The sequence below is a fragment of the Mustela lutreola genome, chromosome 1 (genome assembly GCF_030435805.1).
Source record: "Mustela lutreola isolate mMusLut2 chromosome 1, mMusLut2.pri, whole genome shotgun sequence".
NCBI classification, from domain to species: Eukaryota; Metazoa; Chordata; class Mammalia; order Carnivora; family Mustelidae; genus Mustela; species Mustela lutreola.
In genome coordinates this window covers 6654066-6680473 of record NC_081290.1, presented here as the reverse complement: position 1 = coordinate 6680473, position 26408 = coordinate 6654066, and the positions used below count along the sequence as shown (strand labels likewise).

At 39.8% G+C, this 26408-nt stretch overlaps 1 protein-coding gene across 7 annotated transcripts in view; it reads left to right on the top strand.

The window, feature by feature from the left end:
• ART3 (ADP-ribosyltransferase 3 (inactive)) overlaps positions 1 to 26408 on the top strand; it is a 151202-nt gene that overhangs the window by 65228 nt on the left and 59566 nt on the right. The window contains exon 1 of one of the 7 annotated variants that reach the window (XM_059159027.1): positions 4891 to 5006. The exons of the other annotated variants lie outside the window; for them this stretch is intronic. The gene's annotated coding sequence lies outside the window, so the exon portion shown is untranslated. Of the gene's footprint in view, positions 1 to 4890; positions 5007 to 26408 lie in introns of those variants that run through there. 7 annotated transcript variants of the gene reach the window in all.

The following is a 26408-nucleotide window of genomic DNA, read 5'->3' as shown; positions in this document are numbered from 1 at the left end:
TTGAAGAGGAGGGTCCATGTCCTGCACCTGTGGCTCTTGTCTGTCAGCCACAGGGTGTTGGATATCAGCAAGACCAGGATATTAAAAACCACAAAGCCAGAATGTTGTTCCCTGAGGCTTCGAATGTGTCACCTATTCATCACTGCCTTGCCTCCAGCTTATGTCTAATTGACTGCCTGCTCTATCACTTCTTTCTTCTCTTTCTCTTTCATGGTTTGCTGGTTTTCTTTAACAATATATTTGGATTTCTTTTTCATTATTCTTTGCATATATAGTACTGGCTTTTTTTTTTTTTAAGATTTTATTTATTTATTTGACAGAGATCACAAGTAGGCAGAGAGGTAGGCAGAAAGAGAGGAGGAAGCAGGCTCCCCGCTGAGCAGAGAGCCCAATGTGGGGTTTGATCCCAGGACCCGGGGTTCACGACCTGAGCTGAAGACAGAGGCTTTAACCCACTGAGCCACCCAGGCGCCCCTAGTACTGGCTTTTGATTTGTGGTTATCATTAGGGTTTTATATAAGGTTATTTGCATATAGCTGACTGTATTATAAGACAGTCTTTTAAGTTTGGATCCAGTTTTTACTCCTTGCCTCCCCACATTTTAGGTATATGGTGTCATATTTTACATCCTTTAATTTTGTGAGTTCCTTGACTGATTTCTTACAGAAATACTCATTTTTGCTGCTTTTGTGTTTCCTGTTTTCATATTGTCACTTTTGTTGATCTTTCTACTCAGAGTCCCCTTTAATATTTCTTTCAGGGATATTTTAGTGGTCATGAACTCCTTTCATTTTTGTCTGGGAAACACTTTATCTCTCCATCTATTCTGAATGTCTTACTGGATAGTGTATTCTTGGCTGCATATTTTTTTCTATTCAGCACTTTGAATATATCATGCTGCTCTTTTCTGGCTTGCCAAGTTTCTGCTGAAAAAACACTGGTAGACTTATGAGGTTTCTCTTGTATGTGACTTTGGTCCTGCTTCTTTAAAAATTTTTTTGTTTCTACTACATTTTGTCATTTTAATTACAGTTTGTGTTGGTGTGATCATCTCTTTTTTTTTTTTTTTAAAGATTTTATTTATTTATTTGACAGACAGAGATCACAAGTAGGCAGAGAGGCAGGCAGAGAGAGAGGGGGAAGCAGGCTCCCTGCTGAGCAGAGAGCCCGATGTGGGGCTCGATCCCAGGACCCTGAGATCATGACCTGAGCCGAAGGCAAAGGCTTAACCCACTGAGCCACCCAGGCGCCCCGGTGTGATCATCTCTTTTTGATTTTGTTATGGGTTCACTGTGCCTCCTGGATCTGGTTATTTGTTTCCTTCCCCGAGAATAGGGAAGCTGTATTTTCTTAAAATAAATTTTAGTTTCTGTTCCCTTTTCTCTTCTTCTGGGATCCCTATACTACAGATGCTATTATATTTGATGGAATCACTGAGTTCCCTAAGTCTTTTCTGGTTTTACATAATTTTTCTTTTTTGTTCAGCTTGATTACTTTCCATTATTCTGTTTTCCAGGTCATTAATTCATTACTCTGCTGTTGTTCATTACATCAAACCTGATTCTCATTTCATTCAGTGAACTCTTTGTTTCTACTAGGTTATTCCTTATCTCTGTGTTAAAAGTCTTACTGATACCTTCTACTCTTGTCAAGTCCACTGAGTGTATTTATGATCATTATTTTACTTACTTATGTATTTTATTTAGAGGGGCGGGGGCAGGGGCAGAAGAGACAGAGACAGACAGAGAGCGAGCAAGAGAATCCATAGCAGGCTCCAAACCTAGTGTGGAGTCCGATATGAGGCTCAGTCTCTCAACCCTGAGATCATATCCTGAACTGAAATCAAGAGTAGGATGCTTAACCAGCTAAGCCATTCAGGCATCCCTGTGATCATTTACTTAAAATTCTCTATCAGGCATGTTCCTTATATCTGTTTTGCTTCGAACTCTAGCCATGAACTTGTCCTATAATTTCATTTGGGATGTATTCCTTTGTCTTCTCATTTTGTCTAAGTTCCTGTACCTGTTTCTGTGTTTTAAGATAGTCAACTACCTCTCCTGTTTTTGAGGGTAATGGTTTTATGAGGAAATGTCCTCTGTGTCCTGTAGTATAGTGTCCTGTTCCCCAAGGCCTGGCGGTTCAGGGAGTGTCTCTACTACGTGCTGCACGCGTTTGTGAACTGGCTGCTTTATCTTTCGGGCCAGTCGGCTGCAGAGGCCCTTTGTCTGTTGTGGGCTGTGTTTGGTCCCTCGCCTGAATGTGGCAAGTTTTGACTAGGTGTGCCCTTGTTTGTTTGTGAAATGAGGCCTGTTGCCATCACCTCAGAACCAAAGCCTCACAAAATTCCCGAGTTGGGAGACATGGTGTTGGCAGGGGTTTGGGCAAGTCTTCTGGGGGTTAGTGGGGCCTCTATTGCCATTGAGGCAGGTGTGGCTTTGAAGGCAGCTCCACCGGAGGGCAGGAGGCTGGGGCTTGATATAAACACGTTAGGTAGCAACTATTGGTGCTGTGTGGGTGCTGCAGGTTGTCCTGTGGTTATGTTGAAGGGTGGGGGAGGGAATTAGCACCTGCCAGTTCCTTTGTTACCAGAGGGGTCCCTCTGATGAGGGAGCAGGAGGCTGGCTGAGGACAAAGCAAGAGCTGGCGCCTTGCACCCCCCCCCCCTTCATCCGCTCCCCTCCATATGTGTAGCATTCCTCAGGCACCCCTGACTGCCATAAAATGATAAATAGTTAACTTGCTGAGATCACAATCCTGCAAGACAGGAGTCTCCCTTGGTTTGCAAATGTCCTTGAGATTACAACAAAGAAGTTACCTTATCAATAGCCCAATTTCCAGGGACACAGAACTCAGTTCCTCAAGCCCTAATGTCACCCTCCCCTCCATAAAAACCGAAGGAGGCGGAGGTAGAAGGAAAAGTAAATAAAGTTAAATTTCTTCTAAACCTAAATCTCATTAACAAGGATGCTTGATAGCAGGAATGTAACATTCCATCAGACTTCCAATTGTCTTTACTTGATAGTAACCAAGCCTTCAATATCCTGATAGTATTCTTTGCCCCAATAGCCCTTCTGAACACCCCTTTGTCCTCACCTACCCAACTCCTGTGTATATAACCAACCACTCCTAACAACCCGGGGCAGCCGCATCTCTGCCTGCCCACGGGCCCTGTCCCTGTGCTCTAATAAATCACCTTTTGCACCAACGACGTCTTGAGAATTCTTTCTTTAGTCGTCGGCTCCGAACCTCCTCACCCCACCGAACCTGACTTAGGTTCTGGGACTTCATCACCTCCATGAGCACTGCCTCTCTGGAATACTCTCTGAGGTGAGCGAATAGCCTCCCCACCGTGTGCCCCAGGCACACTTCAGATCACTGTTGCCTCTCTCTGTCCCCAGGCTTTTTGCCCCGCCGTCTGTACAATAGCAATCCGATGTCCTCTGGGCTCTCCCTGAGCCAAGCCTGCTGACCTTTAAAATTCTAGGCTTTAAACCCCACTGGTTGCAAGAACTCATGAAACCGGTCCCTCTTACTTTCCAAGCCAGGTGCTGCAGGCATTCGTCTTCCACCAAATTTCTGATGTTGAAGGGGAAAGATCTGAAAGATGAGCACAAAGAGAAGAAACAAGCCTTAGCTTTCAGTGACTGAAGATTTGAAAAATAGTTCCTGACAGTTCATTTTACTTTGCTTTTTAACTGTGTGTGTTCATGCTGGTCACATACCGGCGATCTGTTTCTTGTTCCTGGAGTTGAATAATGGTTTTCCATTGACTTAATTAAATTTATTACAAAGGAGAGGGCTTTCTGGAATAGTTAAGCTACAGGTGATTTATTGCACTACAGCTTTTTCATTTTCTTAGAAATTACTCAACTAAAATTTTTATCTTCCATTCCTTTTGTGAAAAGAAAACTTAATACTTACCCTTTTGGAATGAGACTTATCAATTAACAATTAAAGTAACAATTAACAATCGTTATTTGCTTTTTTTTTTTTTTTTTTAAAGATTATACTTGCTCATTTGAGAGAGAGAACAAGCACAAGCTGGGGGAGGTGGGAGAGGCAGAGGGAGGAGATGCCCCACTGAGGAGGGAACCGAATGCAGGGCTCCATCCTCAAACCCTGGGATTATGACCTGAGCCAAAGGTAGATGCTTAACTGACAATACAGGCACCCATATTATTTGCTTTTTAAACCTGGCAAAGTATAGCATATAAATATTGTTTGTTTTATCTAGGACCTAATTTACTTGCCCTGACCTGTTACTTTTTTGCCAAATTGATTTTATTAGGTTATAATTAACAAGTGTCAAAGAGAAAGCTACTTGATTTGTTTTTGTAATAATTCAGAAGGAAAAAAAGAACATGGGTTTAAAATGAATTACTTCTTTTTAAAATTTAGGTAAAATTTAAAAACCTCATATGGTAAAATTTAGAATACAGAATAAGAAACAATCAAGTTCTGTTACATCAGTAAATAGATTAATCCTCTTTTCCCTGTCTTCTATACTCCTCACAGAATGCTGCCATTAGCATGTATTGAGCCAGGAGCAGTGGGTTGTACAAAGTAGCTTCAATCTCACCATAAACCTCAGAGAAATCATTTTTCTCACAACAAAGGCAGCTTTGTGGATAGACCTTAAACTGGCCCCCTGGAAAATGACTGTAATCCACAACTGCCAGGTCAATGTGGATATTCATGTTAATTTTCTGAGTTGGGAAACAACATGTCTATTGTTAGGGGTTAGAAGCATGTGAGAGATTAGCAATGAGCACATTTACAAACAACTAATTGAAGGAAGTTTCATTCAGTAAGAGGGAAAATTATGCAGTAGCTTCACTTATCATTAGTTTACTTCCGTGCTATTCAGAGAAGTTGGAAGAGAGAGGAAAATAGGTCTGGCTGGTATTATTTCAGGGCTAGTTGGAAAACAAGTAATACACAAAAGGATCGTGCCTGGAGAGATGAGTCCTGCATGTGAATGATAAAGGAGCAGCTATGTATGTAAGGTATGAAGCTGCGTTGGATTTATTTGTATATATATTTTTAATAGGATAAGAAAATATGTGCTTATAAGGAGCCTTTCAGTACATGTGACTTGCCAGTTGCAACTAAAGGTTAATCAGTGTAATGTTCTAAATAGGAGATAGAGCTGAAACTATAAAAACAAAAGGACTAGAAGGATTTTTTTTTAATTACAGTATTATCTTTATACTTAGAGTAAATGACACTTTTGATTTCAAAACAAATACAACTTCTAAATATTTAGATTGACTATGGATTATTTTTACTTTGTACATTATGCTGAGTGCTATTTTCCTTTTTAATAAAAAGCCAACAAAACTCTATTCTCATTTTCTTATTTCTCAGATTTTCCTAACTTCCTGGTTCCACCTTAGGCACATAGACAACCTAGCTTACTTTCAGTGTTTCTTACTTCCCTGTTCTTAATTCCCTATTCTTTAACGTGGGGGTAGGTAAGTACTCGGAGCTGTAGTCAGGAAATTCGGCTCACTCCTCAGTGCTAGTTCCTCCTGCACATCATGCATCTGTACCAGTCATGGGCTGAATATATGGTGGTAATAGAATGGGTGATAGAGAGCACAGCTGCCACCATTTGTTGGATGGCTGGCATATGCCACTGTACATACCTGTCTTACTAGTCCTCAGTAATTCTGTAAGGAAGGGTGCCACCATCAGCTGTTTAAAATGAGGCTTCACAAGATTATGTAACTCTTCTTCAAAACATTTAACACATTCAGTAACACTTGAGTGAGTAACAGAATTAGGACAGTGGTAAGCACACTGGAGTTCCCTGAGTTCCCGTCGGTGATGAAATGGGAGTGAAAGGCAACCTCAGAGGTCTGACTCTGTGACTCCCAGATATAGGCCTCCTGGAGAATAGAAAACTCAAAAGAAGATTGGAGTAGAAGACTCGGTATGGAACAATTTTGGATAAATAGACTCTTAGGGTCCAGGTGAAAGAACAGTTGGGAAAGCTTGAGAAGGTCTAGAAACCATGTAATTTATATTGTGAGACTTCTTAGACTTTTCCCTTTGTTAGTATTATTCATCCTCTATTTGCCCATCATGACTAGCAGCAGTGACTCGTAGAAAACTTCAGAACAACTGATGCTTATGCCAGGTATAGGGAAAAAGGAAAGAAGCCAGTGTTCTTCATACAGTTAGCTGAGATGGACCACTAGCTGCTGGTCTTAGGCAATAGCTGAAGTCCGTGTAAGAGACAGCACAGCCAGCAGGTCAGTGCCTCTCCTTGGGAACTGATACTGTATAGATCTTCCAGGGGAAGGAGGTGATGAAACTGTTTTAGGACATCATTGTTACTTGTCACTGTGCTGCTCCTTATTGTCATCCCTTTATCCGACTACCTCCCCCCTTTTCTCTAGCCTGTGCTCCAAATCCTTTCTTAGAGTTCCAGCCGCCCGGGTTTCCACCTGTCTCCTCATCCCAGGCCCCTTCCCTTCTTGTACCTTTGAAGTTTGAATTTACATATTTGGAAAAGTTTGAGTTTACGTATTTGGAAGGATGCCAGGAGTCAGCCCAGCTAGTAGATGGATTCTGTGAGAGTTGAAACAGTGGAGGAAGAGTATTACTTATAGCTCTGGAGTCTTCCCCAAATCTAAAGAATGTGCAGAGTCTAGAGAGAGGCTGTGAACATAATGCCAAATTTGAGGGCTCAGAAATAGGTCTCACATTGCCAGGAATCCAAGAGTTAGGGAAAGAGAAGAAAAAAGAAGCTCTAGAGTAAACGGGGAGCAGCCTTGGGAATTGCCAAGAATAAGCATTATTACTTAACAGCAGCAGAGTAATGAGATACTGAATGGTTTTGATATACCAGGAAAGAGACAGAGTTCCTGTTGTCCATCAGGTTAGGGACAGAGCAAATAAGAAAAAGAGATGTATTCTGACATCTTAAGTTGAGACCAGTAGTGCGTTTCTCCCTGAAAAAATAATACATACTAAGTCAGCTACATTTCTAGGCTACCCTGCTAATATAGAGTTACCTCACAAGGCACTTGAGATATAGACACTGGGGGAGGAATGCTGATCAGTTACTTGGTTTTTTAAAGACTTTATTTATTTATTTATTTGACAGAGAGGTCACAAGTAGACAGAGAAGCACACAGAGACATAGAGAAGCAGAGAAGCAGGCTCCCCACAGAGTAGAGAGCCCAATGCGGGGCTCGATCCCAGGACCCTGAGATCATGACCGGAGCCGAAGGCAAGGGCTTAGCCCATTGAGCCACCAGGTGCCCAGCTGATCAGTTATTTTATAGAATATTACACAATTTTGGCTTATTCTTATGTTTTCTCTTAATTATAACGAGGTTATGCATTTTTTGTCAAGAAAACTACAAAATACTGTTATGTCTGTGTCTGCCATGAAGAACTATCACAGACTGAAGGAGACTAAGAAAAAATAACTAAATACAATGTAGATCTTGAATAGGATACTAGAAAAAAAGGACATTGGTATAAAAATTGGTGAAATTAAATAAAGTCTGTAGTTTAATTAATACTATACCAGTGTTCATTTTCTCTTCTTGGTAATTGTACTATGGTAATATAAGATGCTAAAAGGAGGAGAAGAGTGAAGGAGGTAAGGGTACACTATTTTTGCAACTTCCTAAAAATCTAAAATTAACTCATAGTTAAGAATAATATCTAGGGGTGCCTGGGTGGCTCAGTGGGTTAAAGCCTCTGCCTTCGGCTCGGGTCATGATCTCAGGGTCCTGGGATCAAGCCCCGCATTGGGCTCTCTGCTTGGCGGGGAGCCTGCTTCCCCCTCTCTCTCTGCCTGCCTCTCTGCCTACTTGTGATCTGTCTCTGTCAAAGAAATAAATGAAATCTTAAAAAAAAAAAGAATAATAGCTAATCATTACATCATGCCTACTATGTGCCAGATTCTGCATCTTTTACTCTTTGATTCTTCTCAACAGCCCTGTAAGGGGAACTATTATTATCCCCATTTGACAGATAAGAAAACTGGATATAGAGAAGTAAAAAACATGCCCAGTGTTATATGATTTTTAAGAGGTCACATGGCTACAGAATGACTGTTGGGATTAAACTGAGACATTCTGGATCCAGAAATTCATTGTATCATACTGGATTTCATTGTGTTTCTGTATGTATGCACGCATTTCCCCCTGCTGCTCTTTCTCCTCCCAAATATATATGACTTAAAAATAATTCATAAAGAGACAGGTTCAAGATGGCCATGTAGGAGAATCTTGAACTCACTTCCTATCACAGACACAACAGATTTACAACTACATATGGAGTAATTTCCTCTGAGAAAGACCTGAAAATGAGATGAACAGAACCTCCACAACAAAGGATAAAAGGACAGCATTAAAACAGGTAGGAGAGGCAGAGATATGGTCTTTTTTTTTTTTTTTTAAAGATTTTATTTATTTATTTGACAGAGAGAAATCACAAGTAGATGGAGAGGCAGTCAGAGAGAGAGGGAAGCAGGCTCCCCGCTGAGCAGAGAGCCCGACGCGGGACTCGATCCCAGGACCCCGGGATCATGACCTGAGCTGAAGGCAGCGGCTTAACCCACTGAGCCACCCAGGCGCCCTGAGACATGGTCTTACAAACAAAACACACCAAAAACCCCACTGCAGACAAAGCAATCCACAACCAGGCAGGATCCCAAAACTATGGAACTTTTCCTTGATAAGCAAGGGTCTCTGCTGCATATCAGCCTTCCCAGGAGAGCTGAGTCCCTTACATGCCTGCCTTTGAAAACTAGGAATTGTGTTCAGGAACACCACAGAACTATAGGGGATGGAGAAAACTTGGCTCTTTAAAAATTTTCTTTAAGATTGTATTTATTTGAGAGAGAGAGAAGAAGAGAGGGTGTGCATGAGCAGGGGAGGGGACAGAGGGAGAAGGATAAGCAGAATCCCTGCTGAGCAGGAAGCCTGAAGTAGGACCTGATCTTAGGACCCTGAGATCATGACCTGAGCTGAAATCAGATACCTAAATGACTGAGCCACTTAGGCACACCAAGAAGAACTTGCAATTAAGTAGCTTGTACACACTCCGTGGCCATTGGACCCAGTGCAGAAATACCAGTTTGGAAAGCACCTAGATTATAAGTGAAGGACGTACACTTACTAATCTTGAAGTTTCTGCCTAAGAAGAGGAACTTTTTGGGATTGTGCTGGGATGGAGACACTGGTAGGTGCTACTTTTGCAATCTTATTCTAATGTGCTGGTGCCGGCACCAGCATTTGCCATTTTGGAACTCTTCCTCTAATCTGTTGGCACAGGAGGGCACAACCTGCTGAGGGCCCAGCCCACCCCTACAGTGCAGTCTTGCATCACAGCCAGACCAACAAGAGCTCCACCTACTCTCATGTGTGGCCTTACCAAAGCAGGCAGGTGTGTACCACTCCCACACAGAATGCCCCTTGAGTGCTTGACATTGGTGGCCAGAGGGGATAGCACTTCTGAGGTCCTTTGTCTATTTCTTATGCAAAACTACTCCTTCAGGGATGGGAGATGTACTTGATTTGCCTAATACATAAAAACAAAGATGCAGGCAAAATGAGACAGAAGAATATGATCTGAATGAAAGAAGAAGACAAGTTCAAAAAAAGACCTTGATCAAACAGAGTTAAGAAATGTGCCCATAAATAGTTCAAAGTAATGGTCATAAAGATGCTCACTGAACTTGGGAGAAGAGTGGGTGAACACAGAAATTAATATACTCGAGGGATTCAATAGCAGATTGAATGAAGCAGAACATGTCAGTGAGCTGGAAGACAAAGTAGTGGAACTTACCTAGACAGAGCAACAAAGAGAAAAAAGGTTTTTGTTTTGTTTTGTTTTTTCTAATTTATTTGACAGAAAGCACAAGCAGGTGAGTAGCATGCAGAGGGAGGGGGAGAATCAGGCTCCCTAATGAGCAGGGAATCTGATGTGGGGCTTGATCCCAGGACCCTGGATGATGACCTGAGCTGAAGGCAGACACTTAACCAACTGAGCCACCCAGGTGGCCCAAGAAAAAAGAGTTTTAGAAAGTAAAGTTACCTTAAGTTCTTTTGGAACAACATCTGGAGGGATAATATTTGCTTTTCAGGGGTCCCAGAAAGAGAAGAGAGAGAAAGTACCAGAAAATTTACTTCAATAAATAATGGCTGAAAACTTCCCTAATCTGGGAAAGAAAACAGGTATTCAAGTTCTGGAAGCCCAAAAAGTTCCAAATATGATGATCCCCAAAAGATATATACCAAGACACTTTATAATAAAAATTGTAAAAGTTAAAGAAAGAATCTTTTTTTTTTTTAAAGATTCCATTTATTTAACAGAGAGAGAGATCACAAGTAGGCAGAGAGGCAGGCAGAGAGAGAGAGGAGGAGGCAGGCTCCCTGCTGAGCAGAGAGCCCGATATGGGACTCGATCCCAGGATCCCGAGATCATGACCGGAGTCGAAGGCAGCGGCCCAACCCACTGAGCCACCCAGGTGCCCTAAAGAAAGAATCTTAAAAGCAGTAAAAGAAAAACAACTTGTTATATATAAGGGAAATTCCAAAAGGGATTTTTCAGCAGAAACATTGCAGACCAGAAAGAAGTGGCATGATACACGCAAAGTTCTGTGAAGAAAAAAACTTCCAACCAAGAATTCTCGAACTGGAAAGGTTATCATTTAGAATTAAAGAGGCGACCTAAAGAGTTTTCCAGATAAAACTATAGGAGTTCATCACCACCAACTGGTCTTACAGAAGTGCGAAAGAGACTTTAAAGTGAAAAGGGATTAATTATTAATAAGAAAACAAAAAAGTAAAAATATCACTGGAAAAGGTCAACATATAGTAAAGATAGTGGATAAATAACTTCTAAAGGAAATATGAGAGTTAAAGGTCAATAGTAGGATTAACTAAAACTATAATAAGTTAAGGGATACATAAAATAAAAAGATTTGAAATGTGACAGGAATATAAAACACGAGGGATGAGTAAAAATGTAAAGTTCTGAAATGTGTTCAAATTAAAATTTCTATTTATCTTAAAACCAACTGTTAAATATATAATACGTTATATGTGAACCTCATGATAATCAGAAGCAAAAACTTACTGTAAATACATCAAAGAAAATGAGAAAGGACTCTTTTGGTACACCAAAGAGTACCATCAAATCACAAGGAGAGAAAGAAGAAGGAACAGAGAGGATCTATAAAAATAACCAGAAGGGGCATCTTGGTGGCACAGTTAGTTAAGTGACAGGCTCTTGGTTTCAGCTCAGGTCATGATCTCATGATCCTGAGATCAAGCCCCATGTTGGGCTCCATGGTCAACATGGAGTCTGCTTGAGATTCTCTCCCTCTACACCACTTGCTCATTCATTCTCTCTCTCTCTCTTAAATAAATACATCTTTAAAAAAACAACAACAGGATACAATTTTTAAAAATGGCAATAATTATATAGCTATCAATAATTAAATGTAAATGGACTGAATTCTCCAAAAGATAAATAGTGGCTGAACGGATTAAAAAAAAAAAAGATGAGATCCAAGGTGCCTGGGTGGCTCAGTGGGTTAAGCCTCAGTCTTTGGCTCAGGTCATGATCTCAGGGTCCTGAAAGAGCCCCGAATTGGGCTTTCTGCTCAGCAGGGAGCCTGCTTCCCCTTCTCTCTTTCTGCCTGCCTATGCGATCTCTCTCTCTCTCTCTGACAAATAAATAAACAAAATCTTTTAAAAAAAAATGAGACCTATCTGTATATGCTACCTATAAGAGATTCACTTCTGAAGTAAGGACACAGAGAATGAAGAGATAGAGAAAGACATTGCATGGAAATGGAAATGAAGAGAAACCTGGTATAGCTATACTTAACATCAGGCAAGATTTATTTTTTAAAAAATAATTATTATCAAAATAGATTTTAAAACAGACTGTACTAAAAGATAAGGGCATTACATAATGATAAAGGGGTCAGTTCAGTAGGAGAGATAAATAAATATGCACCTAACATAGGAACACTAAAATATATAAAGCAAATATTTACAGACCTAAAGGGAGAAATTGACAGCAGTGCAATGATAGTAGGGGACTTAAACACTCCACTTACATCACTGGATAGATCAGCCAAAGAGAACCAGTAAGGAAACATCAGTCTTACATGGCAAATTAGACCAGATGGACTTAAAGATATGTATGGAACATTCCATCCCAAAGGAGCAGAATACTTGAGCATTCTTAAGTGCACAGAGAACATTCTCTACGATAGATAATATGTTAGGACACAAAACAAGTCTTAATAAATTTAGAAGGTTGGAATCCTATCAAGTATCTTTACTGACCACAATGGTATGAAACTGGAAATCAATTAAAGAAGAAAACTGGAGGAGCACCTGGGTGGCTCAGTCAGTTAAGTATCCAACTCTTGGTTTCAGCTCAGGTCATGACCTCAAGGTTGTGGGATCAAGCCTTGCACAGGTCTCCCCACTTGGCAGGGAATTTGCTTGATTTTATCCCCCTGCTCCTCCCCTCACTTTTTCTCAATGTAACTCTTCAAAAAAAAAAGAAAACTAGAAAAACCACAGAAATGTGGATATTAAGCAACATGCTACTGAACAACCAGTGAGTCAATGAAGAAACCAAATGAAAAATCAAAAATTACCTTGAGATAAAGGAAAACAGAAATATGATATACCAAAATCTATTGAATGCTTCAGAAGCATTTCTAAGTGGGAAGTTCATAGAATTATAGGCCTACCTCAAGAAACACAAAAAATATTAAATATCAAACTTTACACCTAAAGGAACTAGGAAAAGAACAAATGAGGCCAAAGATTAGTAGAATGGAGTAAATAATAAAGATTAGATGAGAAAGAGACCAAAAAGACAAGATAGATCAGTGAAACTGGTTCTTTGAAGAGATAAAAAGGAGATATTCTTTCAGCTAGATGCACCAAGAAAAAAAAGAGAGGGTTCAAATAAAATCAGAAGTGAAATGAAACTAATACAAGTCTGTATGTTAACTAATATAAGTCTGTATGTTAGTCTGTATTAGAATTAAAATGTAAAAAAAATCAGAAATGAAAGAGAAATTAATGAAGAAATATACAAGATCATAACAAACTACAGTAGACTCTTGAACAACACCAGGCTTTAAGGGAACCAACCCCCTGCACAGTCAAAAATCCACATGTAAATTTTGACTCTCCCCGAAATTACTAATAGCTTACTATTGACTAGAAGTCTTACTGATTAACAAAAGCAGTAATTGAACATAATTTGTATGCCCTATTTATAATATACTTTATTATCAAACTACAGAAAATAAAATGCTAAGAAAATTATAAGGAAGAGAAAATACATTTGTAGTACTATACTGTTTATATTGAAAAAAATCCATGTATAAGTGGATCTGCATGATTTAAACTCATAGTTCAAAGGTCAACTGTACTATAAACATTTATATGCCGACAGATTGGACAACTTAGAAGAAATGGATAAATTGCTAGAAACACAATCTTCCAAGACTGAATCATGAATAAATAAAAAATCTGAATAGACAGAGTTCTAGTAAAAAGATTGAATCATAATCAAAAACCTCCCCAAAAAATCCCAGAGCCAGACAATTTGTCTGATGAATTCTACCAAATTTTAAAAGAATATTTATTACCTGTTGTTCTCAGTCTTCTAAAATGAGGAAGGAATGTGTCTAAACTCATTTAATGAGGCTGGCATTACCTGGATACCAAAACCAGACAGGGACACCACTAAAAAAGAAAATCAGAGGCCAGTGTCCTTGATGAACATAGCTGCACAAATTCTCAACAAAAATGAGAAAATCAAATTCAGAAGACATTAAAAGGATTATATGCTGGGCGCCTGGGTGGCTCAGTGGGTTAAGCCGCTGCCTTTGGCTCAGGTCATGATCTCAGGGTCCTGGGATTGAGTCCCACATCGGGCTCTCTGCTCAGCGGGGAGCCTGCTTTCCTCTCTCTCTCTTTCTGCCTGTCTGTCTGTCTGTCTACTTGTGATGTTTCTCTGTCAAATAAATAAATAAAATCTAAAAAAAAAAAAAGGATTATATGCCACAGTGAAGTGGGATTTATTCCAAGAATGCAAAAATAGTTCAACGTCAAAAAAACCAATCAATACAAATAACACCCCATTAATAAAATAAAATATAAAAACCATATGGTTATCTGAATAGATTTTTTAAAAAAGCATTTAACAAAATTCAGCATCCATTTATGATAAAAATATTCTTGACCGTGTAGTAGAGAGGAAACATACCTCAATGTAATAAAGGCCATATGTGACAACCCCACAGCTATTACCATACTCAGTGGTCAAAAGCTAAAAAAGCTTTTCCTTTATGGTTAGAAACAAGTCAAGGATGTGCACTCTCACCACTTTATTCAATATGGTATTGGAAGTCTTGGTGACAGTAATATGGCAAGCAAAAGAAATAAAAGTCATCCAGATTAGAAAAAACTAATAAAACTGTCCTTCTTTGTATATGATATGATACTATATACAGAAAACCTTAGTTTCTCCTAAAAAGCTATTAGAATAAACTAATACAATAAAGTTAGAGGGTGAAAAACCAATACACTCTTTCATTCTCTTTTCAGAAATTTCTCATGGCATGCTGACTGTTGTAGATAGCAACTGTGTAGGAAACTAGGGAATCCCGTCTGAGATGGTCTGATAAGAAGCCTTTATGAGTGCAATTGACCCTTGAACAACATGGGTTTGAACTGTATGGGTCCAGTTATATATGGATATATTTTGATATAGTACTGTAAATATATTTTCCCTTACTATTTTCTTTTCTCTAGCTTTTTAAGTATATAAGTATACTATATAAGTATATAAGTATATAGTATATAATCAACTACTTATGTTATTCATAAGGCTTCTGGTCAACAGCAAGCTATTACGTTTTTGGGGAATCAAAAATTATACATAAATTTTCAACTGTGTGGGGATTCAGTTCCCCTAATCCCTGCATTGTTCAAGGGTTAGCTGTAAAGTGTTAATTTCTCATAAGTAACAGTTGCAGTCTGTACAATAAAAATAAGTAGAATCACATTTCATGTCCCTGTTACTCAAAGCAATCTACAGATTCAGTGTAATTCTTGTTAAAATTCCAATGGCATTTTTCATAGAACTAAGACAGATAATTAAAAATCTGTATAGAACAACAAAAAATACCAAATACCTAAAGCAGTCTTGAGAAAGAATAAAGCCAGAGATATCATGCTTCCTGGTTACAGACTATACTATAAAGCTATAGTACTCAGAACAGTATGGCATTAACATAAAAACAGACACAGGACGCCTGGGTGGCTCAGTGGGTTAATCGCGTCATGATCCCAGGGTCCTGTCATGATCTCAGGGTCCTGGGATCGAGCCCCACATCAAACTCTCTGCTCAGCAGGGAGCCTGCTTCCCCCCCTCTCTCTGCCTGCTTGTTATCTCTGTCTGGCAAATAAATAAATAAAATCTTAAAAAAAGAAAACCAGACACACAAATCAATGAAACAGAATTGAGAAGCCAGAAATAAATCCACATGTATATGGGTATTTAATTTATGACCAGGAAGCCAAGAATATACAATGGAGAAAGGATAATTTTCTTCAATGTGTGGTACTGGCATAACTGAATAGCTACACACAAAAGAATAGAAGTAGAGCATTATCTTCATACACAAAAATTAAGGTGGATTAAAGAAATGACCTGAAACCATAAAATTCCTAGAAGAAAACATAAGTAAGCTTGTAAACATGGTAAGCTCCTTGACATTGGTCTTAATGATGTGTTGTGGGCCTGACTCCAAAAGCAAGAGAAACAAAAACAAACAAATGAGACTATATCAAACTAAAAAGCTTCTGTTCAGTGAAGGAAACCATTCTCAAAAAGGCAACCTACTGAATACAGAAGATCTTTGCAAATCAGATAGCCAAGAAGGGGTTAATAGCCAAAATACATAAAGAAGTCCTACAACTCAGGACCCCAGGACCATAACCCAAGCCAAAGGTAGAGTCTTTAACCTATTGAGCCACCCAGGCGTCCCTATTTTAAACCCAACTTGGTAGCCATTGTAACAGTGGCTTTGTTTGTATTCTTTAAAATGAAGGGAGATTATGATATATGGAGTACTTGTAGATAGGACCTTTGGGAGTTTGAATGAATTACTTGAGTTTGGTTACCAGAGACTGAACCCGAACTTCCTGTAACTGCCAGAGGTAGAGGTTTCTACAAGGTGCACATTACTCTGAAGAAAGATACTATCTTTTAGTCAAAGAGAAAGTTGATAAAATGCATATATTAACAGTTTACTGAGCTTTATAATTCTAGGAATTAATCAGTGCCGTTGCATTTGTTTAGAGAAATTCATTTCTTTCTGTCATCAGGAGCAAAAAAAGAAAACGCAACTAGTTATTTAAAAGGTGAGAAAAAGAGCAGGAAATGTTATTTCTCGGTTTTTAGTTTAAAAGATTGATAGTTGAACCTTTGAATTTTTATATAAAACCTTGAATTAAGTGGCTTTTAACTTACATTCTCAATTGTTCTCAATTGATTTTTCTGTTTTTTTTTTTTTTTTTAAGATTTTATTTATTTGGTGGAGGGGGGCATGCACAAGTGCAGGAGAGAAAGAAGCAGACTCCCTGCTGAGCAGGGCTTTCACAGGGCTCAGTCTCAGGACTGAGGATCATGACCTGGGCCGAAGGCAGATGCTTAACTGACTGAGCCATCCAGACGCCCCCTCAGTTGATTTTTCTACTTGTAGGTATCTCAGAAGAAAAATAAATGTTTTTTTTTTTTTTTTTTTTAAAGATTTTATTTATTTGTCAGAGAGAGCGAGCGAGTGAGTGCACAGGCAGGCAGAGTGGCAGCAGAGGCAGAGGGAGAAGCAGGCTCCCGGCTGAGCAAGGAGCCCGATGCAGGACTCGATCCCAGGACGCTGGGATCATGACCTGAGCCAAAGGCAGCTGCTTAACCAACTGAGCCACCCAGGCGTCCCGAAAAATAAATGGTTTTGACTTGCCATTCAGTACTCCCTTTATATATTCAAGCAGTCCCTAATTGTGTGGACAACTCAGTAAAACTACTAAATAACTTTGACATCTTAAAAAATGAATTAGTGAAGTTCACTAACATTAAGGGTAGGGGAATTTACATAAAAAAACCCAACCAAGCAATCCATATAAATATTAGTTGGAGAACTCCTACATTTTTACATGTCTGATGAGGAGAGATGAGGGTTACTGAACAAACCATCAGCTAAATGAGTTGGATGTGTAGCACTAACACTAAGAAAATAAGCAAAAGGGTTTTTTATAGGGATATGGTCAAGAAATCTGTGAGTTATGGGTTAAGAAATCAGAACCTACATTTTTGTAGATGTTAAAATGGTGGTGTAACTTTTAAACTTGAGAGGTCTCTCCAGAACAGTAACTTTGTTTGATTTATCTGCTATTTTCTCCTAATTGCTTTACACAAAACCTTTTTCCTTATGTGCATGTGTGTAACACACACATATATATATATTTTATATATATATAATGTAAATATATATGTATATATATGAATGAATATTTAAGTTGAGATATAATTGGTATACAATATTATTTTAGTTCTAGGTATATACAGCATGATCTGATATTTGTAAATATTGCAAAATGATCACTACAAATCTAGTTAATGTCCATCACAATACATACAGAATTTTTTCTTGTGATAAGAACTTTTAAGATCTACTTTCTTGGCAACTGTCATGCATGTAATATGGCGCAGTATTGACTAGAGTCGCCATGCCGTATATTACATCCTCACGGCTCGTTTCTCCTCACGACTCGTTTCTCCTCACGACTCGTTTCTCCTCACAGCTCGTTTCATGCCGGAACATTGTGCTTTTTGACACCCTTCCACCATTTCACCCAGCTCCCAACCCCCCACCTCTGGCCACCTGATTTCTCTGTGAGCTTGGTTGTTTTTTTTAGATTTCCACATGTCAGATGAGGTCAAGTAAAGTCTCTCTCTCTCTTTTTTTTAAAGACTTTATTTATTTATTTGACAGAGACAGAGTGAGAGTGGGAACAAAAGCGGGGGGAACGGGAGAGGGAGAAGCAGGCTTCCTGCTCAGCAGGGAGCCCGATGCGGGACTTGATCCCAGGACCCTGGGATCATGACCAGAGCCGAAGGCAGATGCTTAACTACTGAGCCAGCCAGGCACCCCTAGTAAAGTCTTAATAAATATATTTATGTAATTCTTAGCTTACAAAATCTAATTAATTTTTAATGTGCCTGAAGTTCAAGCCCAGAAATACTGTAGAACTCAGCCATTACATAATAATAGCCTCTTTTAGAGCTGTTGTGAAGGTATTGCCAAAACTTCTTTCTCTACTTTCTTTCTCTTTCTGGCCACTAGCCACTGTAGACCTGTACCTGAATCTATCCTATGATAAGAAAGAGTAGGCTGGGGACAGCTGTGATCTCAGGAAAACCTGATATTTGCAATAGACAAAGAAGGGGAGACATGAGGAAACAGGAAACCTCAGAATCTCATGCATTGCTTCTGGTTTAGGAAAGAGTATCCCTGTGGTTAGTGAAACTGTGCTGATGCTGAGAGCTGAAGGATATATAATAATCACTTAATGCTAAATGGTGTGTTAGGGTTAAACATGGAGGAACCCTGAGTTACAGAGTCAAATATCTATTTCCTAGTTTTATTAGCATTGTCATATATTCTACTTAAGTTTTTGATTGATACAGAACATACCTCATTTTATTGACTCCACTTTACTGAACTTTGCAGATATGTTTTTTATATAGATTGAAGATTTGTGGCAATCTTGTGTTGAGCGCCATTTTTCCAAAAGCGTTTGCTAACTTTGTGTCTTTGTGTAACGTTCTGGTAATTCGTGTAATAGTTCAGGCTTATTATATTTGTTTTTGGCGATTTGTGATCAGTGATCTTTGGTATTACTATTGTATTTGTTTTAGGGAGTCATAAGTTATATTAGATATAATAAGGGAGTCACCGATTATATAAGATGGTGAACTTAATAAATGCTTTGTGTGTTGACTGCTCTGTTGTTCCCTCATTTCTCTCCTTCTCCCTCTCTTTTCCCTGAGACACAACATATTGAAAATAAGCCAGTTGCTAATCCTACAGTGGCCTCTTAAGTGTTGAAGTGAAAAGAAGAGTCACATGTCTCTCCCTTGAAATCAAAAGCTAGAAATGATTAAGTTTAGTAAGGAAGGCTGAGATGGGCTGAAGCTGAACCTCTTTCATCAAACCGTCAAGTTGTAAATGTGAAGAAAAAGTTCTTGAAGGAAAGTGCTGCTACAGTGAACACATGAATGAGAAGAAAGTGAAACAGGCCTCTTGCTGATACGGAGAAAGTTTAAGTGATCTGGTTGGAAGATCAGACAAGCCACAACAGTCTTGTAAACCAGTGCTTAATCCAGAGCAAGGCCCTACTTCTCTTCAGTTCTATAAAGATTGAGAAAGGTGAGTGAGTTACCGGACATGTTTAAAGCTCGCACATGTTGGTTTAGGAGGTTTAAGGAAGGAAGCGCATCTCCATGACGTCAGAGTACAAAGCGAAGCAGCAAGTGCTGCTACAGAAGCTGCAGCGAGTTATTCGCAAGATCCAGTTGCGGTAATGAATGAAGTGGCTAAATTAAACCGATTTTCAGTGTAGCTGTTTTGTCTATCGGAAGAAGATCCTATCTAGGACTGTCATAGCTAGAGAGGAGAAGTTAATACCAGGCTTCAGGGCTTCAAAGGACAGGCATACTCTCTTGTTAGGGACTGATATAGCTGGTGATTTAAGTTCAGGCCAGTGTTTATTTACCATACCAAAAATCCAAGCCCCATGTTGAGCTCTGTGCTCAGTGGGGAGTCTGCTTAAGATTTTCCCTTTACCTCTGCCCATACCCTCTTCCTCCCAACCCCGTTCTCTCGCTTGCTCCCTCCCTCTAAAATAAGTGAATAAATCTATTTATCTTTTATTTTTTAAATTTAATTATATTTTTTCAGTGTTCCAAGATTCATTGTTTATGCACTGCACCCAGTACTCCATGCAGTGCGTGCCCACCTTAATACCCACAGGCTCACCCATCCCCTTGCCCCCTCCCCTCCAAAGCCCTCAGTTTGTTTCTCAGAGTCCACAGTCTCTCATTGGTTTGTCTCTCCCTCCCGATTTTCTCCATTTCACTTTTCCTTTCTTTTCCTAATGTCCTTATGCTGCATCTCCTCAGCCTGCGCTCTGTACAGTAGAAAGAACAACAAAGCCTTGGCAACAGCAGCACATCTATTTACAAAATGGTTTAATATTTTTTTTCAAGTTTCCATTTAAATCCTAAGTAGTTAACATACAGTGTAATATTGATGTCAGGTGTACAATATAGTGACTTGGCACTTCCAGGCAGTATTTTAACCCCACTGTTAAGGCCTAATGCTCAGGGAAAAAAGGTTCCTTGCAAAATATTACTTCTCATTGGCAGTCTACCTGGTCGGTCACACAAGATCTCTGTTGAAGAGATGTAATGAGATTAATATTGTTTGATGCTTGCCACCACAACTTCCATCTTGCAGCTCACGCATCAAGGAGTAATTTCAATTTTTCTTATTTAAGAAATAAATTTTGTAGGGCTACTGCTGCCATTAATAGTGATTCTTCTGATGAATCTGACAAAATAGATCAAAAACCTTCTGGACCTGGGTGGTTCAGTCGGGTAAGCATCTGCCTTCAGCTCAGGTCATGACCTGGAGTCCCAGGATCAAGACCAACACTGGACTCCCTGCTTGGCAGAGAGACTGTGTGTCCCTCACCCTGCACATGCTTTCTCTTTCTCGCTTGCTTGCTCACTTGCTCTTTTGCTCTCAAGTAAATAAATAAAATTAAAAATGAAAAACACCTTCTGAAAAGGATCCACAATTCTGCATGCCATTAAGAATACTAGTGATTCATAGGGAGAGGTCAAAATGTTAACATTAACAGGAGTTCAGAAGACATCGATTCCAGTCTTCATGGATTCCTTTGAGGGGTTCAAGACTTTAGTGGAGCCAGTAACTGCAGATGTGACGGAAATAGCAAGAGAACCAGAAGTGGAGCCTGAAGAGGGGATTGAATTTGCTGCAATCCCACGATAAAACTAACTGATTCGGACTTTTTCTTATTGATGAGTAAAAGTGCTTTCTTGGGGCACCTGTGCGGCTCTGTTGGTTAAACATCTACCTTTGGCTCAGGTCATGATCTCAGGTTCCTGGGATCAAAACCCACATGGGGCTTTCTGCTCAGTGGGGAGTCTGCTTCTCCTTTTCCTCTGCTTGTGCTCTCTCTATATATATCAGATAAATAAGATCTTTTTTAAAAAAGTGGTTTCTTGAGATGGGATCTATTACTGGTGAAGACACTGTGAAGACTGTTGAAATAACAACAAAAAGCTTAGAATATTACATAAGCTAGCTTTATTAAGTTATTAAGCTAACTTAAAGCAGGAGCAGGGTTTGAGAAGATTTACTCCAATTTTGAAAGAAGTTTTACTGTGAGTGAAATGTTGTCAGACAGCATCACACGTTCCAGATAAATTGTTTGTGCAAGGAAGAGTTGATCGAAGCAGCAAGCTTCATTGTCTTCTTAAGGGATTGCTACAGGCGCCCCAGCCTTCAGCAGCTATTACACTGATGAGTCAGCAGCCGTCAACATTGAGGCGAGAAGACCTTCTACCAACTTATTAAAAGTTCAGATGATGGTTAGCATTTTTTAGCAGTAAAATATCTTTTAACTTAGGTATATGCATTTTTGGGGCTCCTGGGTAACTCCTGGGTCAGTAAAGTGTCTGACTCTTAATCTTAGCTCAGGTCTTACCCTCAGGGCTGTGAATTCAAGCCCCACATTCAAGCCCAGCATGGAGCCTACTTAAAAAGCAAGGCATGCACATTTTTAAAAAATATAATGCTATTGTACACTTAATAAACTATAATAGAGTGTACACATAATTTTCATAACACTGGGAAACCAAAAAATTTCATGTGACTGACTTCTTTGCGACAGTGTGTTTTAATACAGTTGTCTGGAACTGAAACTTCAATATCTCTGAGGTATGTCTATATAGGAAAGCATACTGTAGAAATTAAGGAAGGAGATCACTTAAATAAAAAATCTTGATAAACTACTTACTCCAGAGACTGGTGTAGACAGTGTGAACCAACTAGGATGTCTACAGGTACAAAACAAAACCCAAATCCGCAGAAACTGTGTTGAGACAGCACATCAGTTTAAAAAGGTGATGTTATTCATTGGGAACATGGAGTAAGAAGCAGAGTTTGTACAGAGACTATGGAGATTGTGTCTTGATAGGATAGTTCCTTATTTTAAAGATTTTTTTTTATTCGACAGAGAGAGATCACAAGTAGGCAGAGAGGCAGGCAGAGAGAGAGAGGGAAGCAGGCTCCCTGCTGAGCAGAGAGCCCAATGCGGGACTCGATCCCAGGACCCTGAGATCATGACCTGAGCCGAAGGCAGTGGCTTAACCCACTGAGCCACCCAGGCGCCCAGGATAGTTCCTTATTTTAAAGTATTATGAGTTCCTAGGTTATTAGTCATAAGCAAAATTCACATGTAAAGATTATTTTCAAGATACAACTACCGGGGAGGGAGGTGAGAGGATGGGGTGGCGGGTGATGGACATCGAGGAGGGGATTGTGGTGAGAGCTGGATGCTGGGCAAGTCTGAAGAATCACAGACCTGTGCCCCTGAAACAAATAATAGATGTTAATTGAATTTTAAAAATTGAAAAGACAAAAAAGAAATACCACTGCTACCCCACCAACTGAGAGTCATTTTGAATTGTCCAGCATTGGATTGCTTACCTATGGAATGGGTTTACCTCAATATAAACGATAATTTAGAGTGGACTGTAGGTGCTTATAATAATCAGCTTAGTTGCTTCTGCCATGTAAAAATCACACAGTAAAAGAAAAGAGACTGTGTCCCATGTTTCCATCTTTCTACCACCTGTCCTTTTATTTTTCCCCTTCTGTTTGAAATTTCTTCTTTCTGTCATCTCTCTCTGGGGCTGAACTTTTAATACTACCCCAGCAAGAGAGGATGATACCAGCTTGACAGTCAAAGTTGTGTTCCAGAGGTTTCTTCCGGTTGTTTCCCAGTTAAACAGTCCTTTGAATACAGAGTGTAGGATGCTATTCTGAAACTATGATGTGTAACAGCTTTGGTTAGGGGTGGTGGGAATAGGTAGGGGTAGGGAGTGGGTGGCAAATTACTTTCTTGGCGTAGCTCCGTATCAGTCTGAAGCTTGATTTAGAGTTGGGGAAGGCTACTCTTAGAATGGATTATGACTTAAGAACTGGGAGAAGCAGGGTGCCTGGGTGGCTCAGTCAGTTGGGCATCTGCCCTTGGCTTGGGTCATGATCCTGCGGTCCTGGGATCAAGCTCCGAGTTAGGCTTCTTGCTTAGCAGGAAGTCTGCTTCCCCCTCCCTGTGCTCCTGTGCTCTCTCTCTCTCCTTCTCAAATGAATAGATAAAATCTTAAAAAAGGGGGGGGGGGGAGTGCTGGGAGAAGCTTTAGAACTATGACTCTTAAATAGCCAGAGGTTTGGTGAAATATTGTGAAAGACTAAAGAAGTAAAGGTGACTTAAGAAGGAAAAGCTGAGTCAGGTACTGTCGTCATCACTAGTCATCAGGCAACTGAGTATATGAAAAGAGTATTGTCCTCTTCATTAAGAATTTTAGGTTTAATCTAGATTCTACAAACTTAACTAGAGTATCCCCTGAATTTTAAGTCCATAATTTGAGAAATAAAGGGCTACTGAATCAGACAGTTTCTTTTTTTTAAAGATTTTTTTTTAAGATTTTATTTATTTGACAGAGAGAGATCACAAGTAGGCAGAGAGGCAGGCAGAGAGAGAGAGAGGGAAGCAGGCTCCCTGCTGAGCAGAGAGCCCAATGCAGAACTCAGACTCGATCCCAGGACCCTGAGATCATGACCAGAGCTGAAGGCAGTGGCTTACCCCACTGAGCCACCCAGGTGCCCCCATGAATCAGACAGTTTCTAAGTTCTTTTTAAATTCTAACAGTCTGAGTATTATTGGTGTCCATCAGAGCGCTTCATGCCATTGAACCCCTTCTTTATGGAATTCTCTTCCTTTGGTTTCTGTGGTATTGTACTCCTGGTTTTTCCTTGTGTCTCTCTGCGTGGTCCTTCTCCGCAGGCCTATCTTTCCCTCCCTGTCAATTCTCATCCATCCATCTGTCTTTTCTTTCTTCGTCTTTCCGTTTCTCTTTTCTCTCTCTCTGATTCAGACCTAATTAATCTTATCACTTTCTGTCCTGTAACCTCTGTCCTGTGTCATTAGCCATGTGTTAGGCAGTATAGTCAATGATAATGTTTTAGTAATTACATATACATCACTAGTTCCCAAATTATATTTCTAATCCAGACCTCTTTGAGTTCTGGACCTAGATATACAACTATATATAGTATAGTCAGCATAGTATAGTCAGTATAGTATAGTCAGTATAGTATAGTATATATAGTCAGCATCCCCCTTTAGGTATTTAGGAGGCATCTCAAACTCAACATATCCAAATCCAATGTCATAAATTCTTTCCTCCTATGGTATACCCACTCTGAGTACATGGGACTCTCACCCACCAGTTGCAACCAGTTGTGCAAGCCAGAAATACGGGAGTTTGTTTCTTAACTGATTATCCTGCATCTGTTCTGTTCTTTTCTCGAATCAAATCTCCACAGTTGGAGCCTGAGGGATCTTTTTCAAAAGGCAGATCCAATCTTGTGTCTCTGTGATATTCTTAAAACATTCTGAAAGCCTTCAGGTTTAAGGACCAACTAATTACAGTGGCCCTGCCTGCCTCCCCGGCTTCATCCTCCACCACTGTGTCCCCGGTTATCTAGCACCCACAGTACTTTCTTTCAATCCCTCCGATGCCCCGGGGTCCTTCCTACACACCCCGCAGTGCCTTTGTCTTGCACATCCCCTTCTCCTTACGCATGTTCCTCATTCTTCTGCTTTTACTCTAGTAACTTTTTGAGTAGCCTTCCCTGATCCTTTAGGTCAGATTCCATTAATTAATTAATTATAAAGTAGGCTGCACACCCAGTGTAGAGCCTAATGCATGGGGCTTGCACCCATGACCCTGGTATTAAGACCTGAGCGGAGATCGAGTCAGATGTTTAACTGACTGAGCCACCCAGATGCCCCCAGTTTCCTTTATTAAATAGTCTCATAGAGGGACTCCTGGGTGGCTCAGTTGTTTAAGGATCTGCCTTCAGCTCCGGTCATGATCTCAGAGTCCTGGGATTGAGCCCCACTTTGGGCTTCTTGCTCAGTGGGGAGCCTGTTTCTCCCTCTGCCTTCTGCTCCCCCTCCTTGTGCTCTTTCTCTCTCACACTCTGACAAAATCTAAAAAAAAAATTTTTTTAATTGTTTCATAAAATGTCTTTTTCATACCAGTCTCAGTTTATTATCATATATTTCTTTATTAGTGTTTGATACCTGCCTCCCCCACTAGACTATGTAACTAGTGTTATAAGGGAAAGACGGTTTCCTGTTTTTGCTCAGATTCTTACATAGTTCACATGATGTATCATATCACATGATAGATAAGAATTATCTGTAGAGGGAATAATTTTACGTGCTGTGCAATGCAACTCTTTTATTCAGCTTTCATCAAGGTCGGCACAGGAGTAAATGTGGAACGGTAGAATCTTCAGCCTCTCCCTTTCTGTGAGATTTTTTTCCCCAATTAAGATACTAATCATTATGCCTTTCTTAGCTTTGGATTTAGAGAAATAAGATAAAAGCAAGCATTATCAATCTGGCTGCTTTCCATTTGTTTCCTTTCCAATACCACTCCTGGAAAGCAGAGAGTAAAGTGTTTGAGAACATGAGCTCAAGCTAAAAGACCAGGCAGGATTCAGGTTTCAGCTCTGCTACTTCTAGAGGTATGACCTTACTTCAGCTCTTCAAGTGATAAAGTGAAAGAAATAATAGTTCTTTATAAGGTTGCTTTGAGGGTCAAATGACAGTATGTATGAAGTGCTTAGCAATGTGTCTGGCCCATATTTAATGATCAGTAAATGTTAGCAGTGATTGTCATCCTCGTCGTCGGCATCATCATTGTTTTTAATAGGACTGTGTCCCCTTACCTAACAATTCATAGGTTGTAGCTCTGACTCCAGTGTGACTTTACTTGGAGATAGGGTCTTTAAAAGAGGTAATTAAGGTTAAATGAGGTCATAAGAGTGAGGCCCTAATCCAAGAGGACTGGGTCCTTACTAGAAGAGGAAGAGACACCAGGACATATGCACAGAGAACAAAGACTGTGTATGGACACAGAGAAAAGGTGGCCAATTGCAGGCC